The sequence below is a fragment of the Ornithorhynchus anatinus genome, chromosome 11, assembly GCF_004115215.2.
Source record: "Ornithorhynchus anatinus isolate Pmale09 chromosome 11, mOrnAna1.pri.v4, whole genome shotgun sequence".
Taxonomy (NCBI): Eukaryota; Metazoa; Chordata; class Mammalia; order Monotremata; family Ornithorhynchidae; genus Ornithorhynchus; species Ornithorhynchus anatinus.
This window is the reverse complement of record NC_041738.1, coordinates 41,403,917-41,416,573: the sequence shown is the minus strand read 5'-3', so window position 1 is coordinate 41,416,573 and position 12,657 is coordinate 41,403,917. Positions and strand designations below refer to the sequence as shown.

The 12,657-nt window shown below is 44.1% G+C and overlaps 1 protein-coding gene across 1 annotated transcript in view; it reads right to left on the bottom strand.

Moving 5' to 3' along the window:
• ANKRD11 (ankyrin repeat domain 11) overlaps positions 1–12,657 on the bottom strand; it is a 301,832-nt gene that overhangs the window by 203,788 nt on the left and 85,387 nt on the right. The window lies entirely within an intron of this gene.

Below are 12,657 nucleotides of genomic sequence, written 5' to 3'. Positions count from 1 at the left end.
AAGCAACTTTAAAAGTTGCAAGACAAATATATACCACATCCTTACATTATCAATTAAATTCCTTATTCTATAAAACCATAGAAGATCACTACTGAAAAACACTTCGAGATAGGATATGTAAACTGAAGACCTCAGTAATATCTGTGTGGACCCAAACTGCTTGGGTTAAACATTTACTCTACCTGAATTGAAGAGATAAGAACCAAGGCATAAAGGTTCATACTGAATCTTGATCAACCTTTTTTTCAGTAGACTTAATAGATTCTCCTTTAACTTCTATTTTTAAGGTTCAGGTTCAGTTGTCTGTGAAAACAAACAACTTGTATGTAGTTATTTAGGAGAAACAATACACATACTGAAAGGAGAAAATGGTAATCCACTCTGTGGCTTTAAACGCTGCTACATCTTTGCAGACGACTCCCAAATCTATTTTGCTAGCTCCAGTCCCTCTCCAAGTCTGCAATTTCACATCTCCTCCTGACTCCAGAACATCTCTGGGTGGCTGTCCCACTGGCACTCGAGCTCCAAACGTCCAAAACTGAACTCCCCATCGTCCCGTCCAAATCCTCTCTTCCTCCTGATGGGAGACTCCTACCTGAGATACTTGAGGTAGCTGCCTCAAACTGAGTTATGAACTGTCCCTGAAAAGAGACGTGTAGCTAGGTGACAACAATCCAGTGCATTGGCATTAAAAGAGAAACATTAATCAATGGTATTTACTGAGCACTTACTGTGCACAGAGCACTGTACTTTACACCTGGGAGAGTTAAACAGAGCCAAATTCATTTATCTAATATAACATCTTGGGATTAAACCAAGTAATGCCACCTGGCAGAGTGCAGAGTTCACAATTCCACAGGTTGGAATATGATCTTGGAAAGGATCTTAATAGGCCCTCACCTTGGTTGATGTGGAAGTCAACTAAGTTTGGACAGGAACTTAGAGTGGGTGGAGTGATCCATTAGAGTATAAACTCCTTGAGGGCAGGGAAGGTCACTTCTTCCTTCTCTTCTTTCCCAGGATTTAGTACAGAGCACTGCATTAAGGGGCACTCTCCATAAATGCTACTACCTACTCACCAGTGCTTCCAATTCACGACACCCGCAGGGTGAGGGTCCCTGACAGGTGAAGGGATTTCGGGTTACAACCTGTAGTGTTTCCACCTCGTGGATGGGTGATGAGAGCGATAATCTTACTCCCGAGCCTTGGAAACAGATGGAGTTAAAGGTTGGTCCAATGGCCAGACTGTCTAGCCTCGCAGAATTCACATTTAGGTCAGCAGCCTAATTAACTCTTGGTGAAACTGCTTTTTCTTCCCTCTAAGGAAGTGAGGAAGAAGGAGCTAAAACTAAGTAGTCTAGACTACTAGTCTGTAAACCGTTATGGGCAGGGACCGATGTTCTTCAACTCTGTTGCAGTGTTCTCTCCCAAGTGCTTAGGACAGTGCCCTGCACACAGTAAGTGCTCAGTAAATACCATGGTTTGATTGAAGTACTTACCACCTGGCCTGAGGTAGCAAGGAATTTGTTAGTTCACTGGGCTTCCAACAAATCTCCTTCTAGACTACATGGGGGAGAGAAAGTTGTTCTGACAAGAAAGAAGTTTTCAGGTCCTCTAACCTCATTCTCTCAGAGAGCTCACCACCTTCTCAAAGTTTTCACCTACCATGTCTATGCAGGTGCTCCCTCTCCCTTCCGCATCACCTCGACTCGCTCCCTTTGCTCTCCCCCCCGCCCCATCCCGCAGCGCTTATGCATATATGTACAGACCTATAATTCTATTTTTTATATTGATGCCTGTCCCCCCTCTCTAAACTGTAAATCCACTGTGGGCAGGGATTGACTCTATTGTTGTATTGTATTTTCCAAGCACTTAGCACAGTGCTCTACACACAGTAAGCGCTCAATAAAAACGATTGAATGAGTGTCACAATTTCTCTAGGCCTCATTTACCTCACTTGGAAAATGGGGATTAAGACCGTGAGCCCTATGTGGGTCACGGATTATGTCCAGCCTGAGTAACTTTGTGCAACCAGATTATCTTGTATCTACCTCAGTGCTTACAGCAGTGCCTGGCATATGGTAAGCACTTAAATACCATAATTTATTATTATTATTATTATTATTAATGAAGTAAAGTTGTGAATCCTATCTGTGCCCAACGGCAGCAGCACTCCAAGCCTTATAAGCTTTATCCTACAAATCCTGGGCATCTGGGCTTTTCAGGGGCAGGAGGATAGCCTGGGGCCGGGCAGCCACTGGACAAGCAAGACGAGGGCTTCAGGTGGCCGGGAGACGGAAGACAGTGGGGACTGGGGCAAGGTCAGAGTCGGAGTCCATCACCACCGGGAGTATGGGCACAGCCAAACTGGGAACAACAACAAAATCTGGAAATGCCAAATGGCTACTCTATTATCCAAATAACAACAATTGGTATAAACTTGTTTCAAAATCCGATTTATGTTGAAAAATCCTGGCTTCTGAAGTCTAAACAGATACTACTGCCAATTTTTAGTGAAAAGGATGATGTAACACAGGTGGTCTGCAGATCACCCTGAAGAATAGCTCTCAGATCACCATCTAATGCAGAAGAGGGGTTAAAAAAAGAAAGAGAGGGAGAGAGAGAGAGAGGAGATTGTAGGGACAATTACTAATTTGAATCCTGATAAGATGAAACTTTGTCTGATTCCATTTCTGTGACACTGAACAGACTTGCTTCCAATAAATTTGGTTCTCCTCTTGTAGCTCCAAGAACACAGTTATACTCTCTCTCAAACTACGGGCAGGGAAACGGTGGAGCAGGAGACCTTCACTCTACTCACCGGGCCTCAGTTTAAACCTGGTTCCAAGGGGGAAAACATGTTGCTGCATAAATGCTACTGGCATTGGCCTCCGTGCCCAATGTAGAATCTTCAAATGTGGGCCAATACTCTGCCCCACACAACAGAACCTCAGTACATCCTGACACTTGGGCTTTTTTCCCCAGTCACAAGCAGCCTGTTGGAACAGTGTCTCTTTGGGATAATAAACTAATCTCTCCATCTACAGAAGAAGTACTGGGTTCAATATTACTGTGGGAAAGGAAAGGGCAAATGGGAGATGCAGCAAAGAGTGAATAATGATCAATCACATTTGAGTGCTTACTATGTGCAAAGCACTGTACTAAGTGCTTGGGAGAATACACTACAACGGAGTTGGTAGACACATTCCCTGTTCACAGTAATGAGGGGGATGTGCAATTAGGCCATTTCAGGTACAGGGGACATAACTAAGCACCTTCTAATGTTTCCATATGAACTCTTCCCAACATTCCAACACTTTCCCAGTCTTCTCAAGGGCTGCTCTGGGCCCTGTTTATTGTATGCAAGTGGGGAGGTGAAAGTCTAAGGGGGGACAGGGAGGAAAGAAAAGGAGAGCAGTGTGATAATGTAGAGTGCTACAAGAGTTAGTTTTCTTGGTGCCCTAAAAGTTGCCTCTTGCACAGTCAATCAATCCTTGTGCAAAGCACTATACTAAGCACTTGGGAGAGTACAATATAACAGTTGGTAGACATGGTCCCTGCCCACAGTGAGCTTACAGCCTAGTAGGGGGAAAGCATAGTGAAGACTCTGAAGGAAGGACAGAATCCCTCACAGATTCTAACTTTACCCCTTTACCCCTCAAATTTGAGCATTTTCAAAATAAAAACACCTGAAAATGGCCAGTACCTCTTGTAAATTTATATTTTTCAGCCAGGTCTCTTTCTGTGGTCGAGTAAAGGCGTTGAGGCGGGGAGTTATTTTGAGTGGTGACTCAATTGGCCAGTAAATCTACCCAGGATCTGAAGGGCATGCTACTGTTTATTTTGTTTATAAACTGGCTTACTATCAAATTTGAACCAACTCATTTCTCAAGGGGCAAAGATTAGATGTATTTTAGTCACTCCACAATTATAAGTGAGCAAGTTTGAAGTTTTAATTATACATTACCACGATCCACGCTCCCACAAATTTCCATGTGTAGAAGTATAAAACCGACACAATTACAAAAATGCCCAGTTAATCTATATCAACTGTTCCCGTATTAGATTGGGCTTTATCACTTCACACCCCTGATGGCCCCCAGAGCAACTCGAAACTAAAGTTCGTCACAGGGACACATCAGCTTTTATGAATCAATGGTATTTACTGACGCTTACTGTGTACAGAGCACTGTACTAAGTGCTTGGGAGAATACAATATAACAGACACGGTCCCTGCCCACAACGAGCTTACAGTCTAGAGGGGGAGACGCACATTAATATAACACAATTACAGTGACGTACATAAGTGCTGTGGATCTGAGGGTGGGGGGAAAAAAGGAAGCAGCGTGGCTCAGTGGAAAGAGCCCGGGCTTGGGAGCAGGTCATGGGTTTGAATCCCTGCTCCGACACTTGTCAGCTGTGTGACTAGGGGTCACTTAACTTCTCTGTGCCTCAGTTTCCTCATCTGTAAAATGGGGATTAAGACTGTGAGCCTCACGTGGGACAACCTGATTACCCTGTATCTACCCCAGCACTTAGAACAGTGCTCTGCACGTAGCAGGCGCTTAACAAATACCTACATTATTATAAAGGGCGCAGAACCAAGTGCAAGGGTGATGCAGAAGGGAGAGGGAGAAGAGAAAATAAGGGCTTGGTCAGGGAAGGTCTCTTGGAAGAGCACAATGCAAAAGAATTGGTAGATAGGATCCCTGCCCTCAAGAGGCTTACAATCTGTTATCTAGAGACATCTGCCCTGTTCTGGGCCTAGTCACCAGATGTTACCTTGACACTCAGAGCCCAGAGACCTCATTCAGAAGTCCTTCCCCCAGGTCAAAAATAATTTTGAACCAATCCCAACAATCTCTTCCCTATCCTTCTCTATCCCACTAGGATTTACAGCTTTGGACTGAGTCTGGGGGGACCGCACCTCCAGAAATACCACTGAAGCTTCCTCCCATCTCCGGCTGAGAGTATTTCCACCAGTCCGCGCATGGCCAATGCCTGCAGTGAGGCTTTGGGCACTTAAATTCTTTGTGCCTCGGTTTCCTCTGCAGCAAAATGAGGTTAAAATACCTGTTCTCTCTCCCACCGAGATGGTTAGCCCTTGGTGGGACAGAGACTGGGCCCACTCCGATTAACCTGTATATATCTCAGCGTTTAGCGCCATGCTTGGCATATATTAAGAACTTAATAAATATTCTCATCATCCTGTAAGCCTACAGGCAAGGCCCTTTTTCAGATTTTTATTCCTGGGAAACTGAAGAGGGAGAAATTCCATGTACTGCCAAATTCCCAAAAAGGATTTATACAAAGCTCAATACCAGTACAAATGGGGAAAATGGAAAAGGTGAGGAATGATCTTCTGATCTATGGTCTGCAGGTTCCTTGACCAAAAGACCCCTGTTTCTTGTCAGAAACCTGAGTCTCTAGCCCCACGTACATTAATAATATTGGTATTTGTTAAGGGCTTACTATGTGCAGAGCACTGTTCTAAGCGCTGGGGTAGACACAGGAGAATCAGGTTACCCCACGTAGGGCTCAGTCTTAATCCCCATTTTACAGATGAGGTAACTGAGGCACAGAGAAGTGAAGTGACTTGCCTACAGTCACACAGCTAAGTGACAGAGCAGGGATTCAAACCCATGACCTCTGACTCCAAAGCCCGTGCTCTTTCCACTGAGCCACGTAACTGTGATAAGTGTGGTATTTGAACCCAGCATTGTACTGAGCACTGGGATACATCTAATAAATCTGATCAACACAGTCCCTGTCCCACAAGACTCAGAGTCTAAGGCTGAAGGAGGGCACGTATTTTATCCTCATTTTACACTTGAGGAAACTGAGGTAGAGAGAAGCCAGGTGACTTACCCAAGATCACAAAGCAGGCAGGAGCCATTGCTGGGATTAGAACCCAGGGCTCCCGACTCACAATCTCATGTTCTTTTCATTAGGTAGGGTGCTTCTCCTAGCAAGGCAGCTTCTGGATGTTCTTCAAGCAACTGGGGAGATAGTACAGTGATTATCCGGTGTGCCCTCTGCCCATATTCGGAGCTACGCTTGTTATACCAAATCCCAGAGGTTCACTCAAGTCACTTTACTTGGAATGTTCTTAGTACCGAGTAATTTAAAGGGACACAATTAATTATAACTCAAAGATAGATCACAAGAAGAGAATGGATGCCCTTAAATTTTCCCTATCACTGGGCTTCTCTGGGCTGCTGCTCTGGGCCCCAAGCCCTGAATCCCATAGGAAACCCCAGAAAGAGAAAATTGTGTTCCTCTCACTGTCCTGATGCACAGGGAAAGCTCTACCCTCTGCTCCCGCTGCATCAGAGCTCTGACCTTTTGTGAACAGAAAAGAGATAGAGAAAGTCGGCAGGAAAGAGGATTCCTGAGGTTCTGGGGGTAACGAGGTTCTGGGAGTGTCCTATTCCTTGAATCTGGATTGATGAAGACCTGGAGTGCACTGAGAGTGCTCCTTAAAGCAAAGATCTAGGGCACAAATTGGAAGTTACTTTGGTTCTATAAAGTAACATTTTAATTCAAAATAATATATTTCAAAATGGTAGAACCCATACAATTTATCTGAGAACTTTAAAATGTTTTTCCAAGTGAACAGTTTGCTAATATGGGGTTTACCAAAACAGGAGTTCGTTGGAATGCTTTGAAAAGAAAGTAGTGGGAAGAACAACTAAAAAAATCCCTCCACTCAGGCCCTTGAAACCAAAAACGGCTGCCATGTCAGTCTACCAGGAAGTCAAATAAATTGAATCAGTCAGTGGTATTTATTGAGAGCTTATTATGCGCCACGCCCTGTACTAAGCACTTGGGAGAGTATAATACAACAGAATTAGCAGCCACGTTCCCTTCCCATAACGAGTTTACAGTCTAGAGGGCTTGTAGTACCACGTCTACAGTTTCAGCAACTCTGCCCTCACCCCCTCAACCACCGTCTCCGGGTCCATGCTGCCCATGTGGAGGCCAGAGCAGAGCAGATCGATGACAGTGGCAGAGGGCACCCAGGAGAGCAATACAGCTTTCCAGAGAGATGTCCCAGTGGCATCTCACTGAGTTGCCAATCGCTGCCTGAGATCTTCCTTCTAAAGCAGAAAAAGGATGTCTTCTTCAGAAGGAAGTTAATATATTAAGTTTTCACTACCAGAGAGCTGGGAGGGAGAGGAAGGGGTCATATCAAAATACAGGGGATATGAACGTCGATTAGGTCCAACTTACAAATTACTAGCAACAGACCAGAAAAAACAGGAAAAGTTTTTGACTTCAATGAAAGGAGCGTAGGCAACTGGGGACCTGAAGGATGACAGGCAGTGTGATCCCTTTACACTGGAGCTGCTCCATTTGAAGAAAGGAGGCTTTCACTATGGGTTAAAGTGTAAGCAAGTGGGTCAATAGCATCATGTTGTAACTGGACCTGACGGTATCTTGGATTGCTCCAAATTTAATTTATTGAACAACAACAATTGTGATACTTGTTAAGGACTTATGTGCCAAGTACTGTTTCAAACACTGGGATGGATATGACATAATTGGGTTGGACTAAGTCCCGACCCACATGAGGCTCACAGTCTAAGTAGGAGGGAGAACAGGGTATTGAATTCTCATTTTACAAATGAGGTAATTGAGTCCCAGAGAAGTTCAAGTGACTTGCCCCCAGTTACACAGCAGGCAAGTAGCTGAGCCAGGATTAGAACCCAGGTCCTCTGGCTCCCAGGCCTGAGTTTTTTCATAGTCCACACTGGTTCCCACACCATAAGACAGTAATTTTCAGAAGACTTCATTAGGAGATGATCAGCAAGATTTCCTCTTGAGGGAAATCTCAAGTTATAATTATTAACTCAAATAATTGCACACACCAAACAAGGGAGCAAATTTTGAATTCAAGCATATGGCTTACCTTAATTTAAATCTGATTGAAATTTCTTCCTCCTAGAGAAGACTTTCCAGCCTGAACCCACCTACTATTCCTCTCCACACAGGAAGTCTGGTAACACCATAGTGCTAACTCCAAACCACAGAAAACTCATATTTTATGACTGAAACAAATCAACTGAAAAGTTATGTTGGCAGAGTGATTTTACCCTCCCTACTTCTCTAAATTCAGCAGAGGTTTTTTCCAATCCAGAAATGAGTGGAAAAATGCACGTGTATTTAATTACAATCACTCATCATATCCCAACTGGATTACTGCATCAGCATCATTTCTGATCTCCCAAACTCCTGTCTAGCCCCGCTTCAGTCTATACTTCAATCTGTTGCCCGGATTATCTTTCTACAGACACGTCCTGGGCATGTCACCCCTCGTCTCAAAAAATCTCCAGTGGTTGCCTATCAACCTCCAAATCAAGCAACAATTCCTCACTATTGGCTTCAAAGCTCTCCATCATCTTGCCCCCTCTTACCTCACCTCCCTTCTCTCCTTCTACAGCCCAGCCCGCACACTCCGCTCCTCTGCCGCTCACCTCCTCACTGTGCCCCGTTCTCACCTGTCTAGCCGTTGACCCCTGGCCCAAGTCCTACCTCTGGCCTGGAATGCCATCCCTCCTCAAATCTGCCAAACTAACTCTCTTCCCCTCTTCAAAGCCCTACTGAGGGCTCACCTCCTTCAGGAGGTCTTCCCAGACTGAGCCCTCCCTTTCCCTCTGCTCCTTCTCCCCTCCCCATCGCCCCTACTCTGTCCCTCTGCACCACCTCCCTCCCCGCCCCGCAGCACTGTGTATACATGCACATATTTATAATTCTACTCATTTATATTATTGATGTGTATATATCTGTAATTCTATTTATTTATATTAATGCTATTTGATGCCTGATTATTTGTTTCGATGTCTGTCTCCCCCTTCTACCCTGTAAGCCTGTTATGGGCAGGGATTGTCTCTATTGCTGAACTGTCCTTTCCAAGCACTAGTACGGTGCTCTGCACACAGTAAACACTCAATAAACATGATTGAATAATTAGCACCAGTTACTCTCCATCTTTTATAACTTTACCTGTTACACCTCGGATTTCTTATTTTGTCCCATGATCTACACACCCAAAATATAAGGAAATGTATGAGCCAAGCAGCCACCTTTGCTTATTGTTAGCATTTCATATCTTACCCTATTAGTCTTCTCTTTGGATCCAGGAATGCACCTCAACCGTATACCTTCAAATCTTTTCTTTTTTTAATCAATTCATGGTAGATAACCGAGTTTATCACCTAAGGAGACATGCTGAGCAGAAAATACCTCACAGTGCCTATTGCAAAACAGCTATTTGTAGAAGTACTTTTGCATGCAAGTAATTTGTTTATTAAGTTTTGTCAAGGTGCCCAGAGAAGCATGTGATTCTGGGAAGTGGTATGTTTCAGCCAAGTCATGCACATTGCACAATTGCTTATAAATACATCCCTAAAATTACAAATTGCTCTCATGCAACATTCACTTCTCTAGGATCAGGGTGCTAAAATGTTTTGTTTCAGTGTACTGTCTTATCTGAGGATCTCCTCTTAGCCCCCACATAAATCAGATGTGATTTTAGGGCCATTACTTCCTGGATGATTTAAACTTAACCAGATATCGATCATTAAGGTTTTGCTTTCTAAACGTAAACATAAGGGTAAGGATTTGGCGCTGGGGATAACACAGTACTTCAAAGACTTGAACACTTGTTTAAGAGAAGGGCATCTTCTCTTACTAGCCCCTTAGGCAACCCTGATGCTATTTTTATCATGAAGGACAAACCTTTCCCAACTACTTCAGAATATAGGCACCAGTAAAAATGTGGGGAAGAGGAGGCAGGCAAGCTGATCAATAATTCAGGACTTAAACCTAAAGCTCATTTTAAAGTTCCAAATTGACCTTATCTGTTCTTACACTTTGACAGGACGCGTGTCACCAAGCTTTGAGCGCCCGCCTTCCAATGAATGAATAGTATTTTTTGAGCCTTTCTAACCCATAAGGAGGGAGGGCTGCTGGCACTAAGTTACCAAAAAATGAGTAAATTCCACATATATTCGAATGAATTCAATTTAATTTCCACTTTCCGGAAGAGAAGGTGCATGGGAACAATGGCACAATTTTCTAAAATTACAGATATTTGATATTTCAAAGCTGAAAAATCTATATTCCTGCCTCAGTGGGGGATTTTAAGTGAGCAGAATGGGGGACTGAGGGGCCACAGGAAAAGAGACTGGGAAGTGAGGCCATTAGGGGGAAGAAGTTGTGGAGGGTGAATTTGGTAGGAAAAGCTTCTCTCCTACAGACATGGCTGACCCCTCTAATGTCCTCAGCTGGCAGCGTCCCAGAGGGTTATCACACAAGTCTGATCATGGATTGGAAGGAGAAGATATGGCTGCATCTATCTGTCTCACCAACCAATTCCCTGGTCAAAGAGCCACCAGTCAGATCATTCTATACAACAGCCAGGTGAAGCAGGAGCTAGATTCGACTCTCAAAGAATCATGATGGAAAATGTAGGAAATGAGGATTTCCATGCTTTGAGGGGACCCTAGCATTGTAAACAACTGGCAATCCAAGCTCTTCCTTTAGCTACCTGAAATGTGTTCTGGGCCAAATATGAATTGGCTCACAACTTTGGCATCCTCCATGAAGCCGGCCAAGTAGACCCGCAATCTGCAGTAATACTAGTAATATTATTTATTGAATGCCTAAAGAGTGCAAACTGTTCAGTCCACGTCTACCCTCCCTTCAAAAACCTCCAATGGTTGCTCATCCACCACCACATCACGCCAACTCCTTACTTTGAGTGCTTTAAGGCACTCAGCTCTCCCTTCTTCAACTTCACCTTGCTTCCAGCACGCAGACTTAATTCCTCTAATGCCAACTTAGTCACCGTACCTTGATTTCATCCATCTCACCAGCTAGCCCTCACCCAGTCCTTCCTCTGGCCTGGAACTCCCTCACTCTTCATGTCCAACACACCGCCACTCTCACCACCTTCAAAGCCCTACTAAACTCACAACTCCTCCAAGAGGCCTTCCTTAACTAAGCCCTCCCTTCTCTATCACCTATGCACTTAATAATAATAATAATAATAACGGTATTTGTTAAGTGCTTACTATGTAAAGCACTGTTCTAAGCTCTAGGGTGGATACAGGGTAAACAGGTTGTCCCACGTGGGGCTCACAGTTTTAATCCCCATTTTACAGATGAGGTAACTGAGGCACAGAGAAGTTAAGTGACTTGCCCAAAGTCACACAGCTGGCAAGCGGCGGAGCCGGGATTAGAACCCATGACCTCTGACTCCCAAGCCCAGGCTCCTTCCACTGAGCCACACTGTTTCTCTACACTTAGGACTGTACCCCTTAAGCACCTATCACCCCAGCCCCCAGGACCTGTGCACATAGGAATCAAGCATTGCTATTTATTGAGTACTTGCTGTGTGCACACTGTCCTGAGCACTTGGGAGAGTTCAATACAACAGTTGACAGTCACGCTCCCATATCCTTACACTTTCCCATTTCCCCTCTCTGCAATTTATTTTAGTGTTTGTCTCCCGGTCTAGGCTGTAAGCCCCTGGTGGGTAAGGACCATATCTACCAAGTCTGTTTTATGGTACTCTCCCAAATGCTTGGTACAGTGCTCTGCACCCAATAAGCACTCAACAGTATTGATCGATTCATTTGTACGTAAAGGCTGAGAGCTAGAGGGAATATCAAGTGCTTAAGGGGTACAAATTCCAAGTGCATAGACAATACAGAAGAGAGGGCAAAAGAAGTTCAAGATAAATATCCTGCCCACAGATAACTTACAATCTATCAGGGGAGACAGACATAAAACATAAGCGGGTGTGGAGGACACTCTTATATGCACACAAATTGAGAGGCCGATGGATCAATACAGATTTTATTAATCTTATACTTCAAAGGAGGTTTCAATCATTCTTGCCTTCCTCCCCAATGAGAACTTAAACCCTTTTAAAGGTCTCTCTGGGAGAGTTTCCCTAGTAAAAGCTCCCCAGTCTAAAATTTGGAGATTCAACCAAAGGGATAAACAAGCCCTCTGCTCTGCATAGGCAATTTTATGGAATCTCTTTGAAATACAGTAGAAATCTTAAAACTACAGTCTTAGCAGAAAATGGCAGCCAGAACTATCATGCCTCAAAGCAGAGAGGATCGTCAGACTACTGGATTTAACTGAGGCACTGAAACCCATCCTCCAAGTCAAACAACATTTACTGATCTCCCAGAGGATGCACAACATTGCATCAGATATTATTAGGAGGAGCGAGGACTTCAATCCAAAGAGAAAATAAAAATAAACAGAAGTCAAGAGGAAAATACATTTTTCAAGACAAACTCAGCTGTTGCTCCATTTCACTTTTCTGTTTCTTTCCTGCATGTTCAAAAAGGAGAAAGACATGGAGGGGATAGGGTTCAGATGAATTCCTCATTCCTCCCATCAGCTTTGCGGCCAGCTCTCTTGTAGCGTGGGAGTTAGGGATCTTTGCAAACCTTCCATTAGAGTATCGTATTGGGCTACTCACACCGTGATTGACACCACATGCCTACAACCATATCTTTGGACAACGCATCGCATTCCAGACCGGAAGAGCCACACTGTCAGAAGAACATTCCCTGAATCCCCAGTAGCATGCCATTCAAAGCATGGAGTGAAAATATAGGCTATGGGAGAACT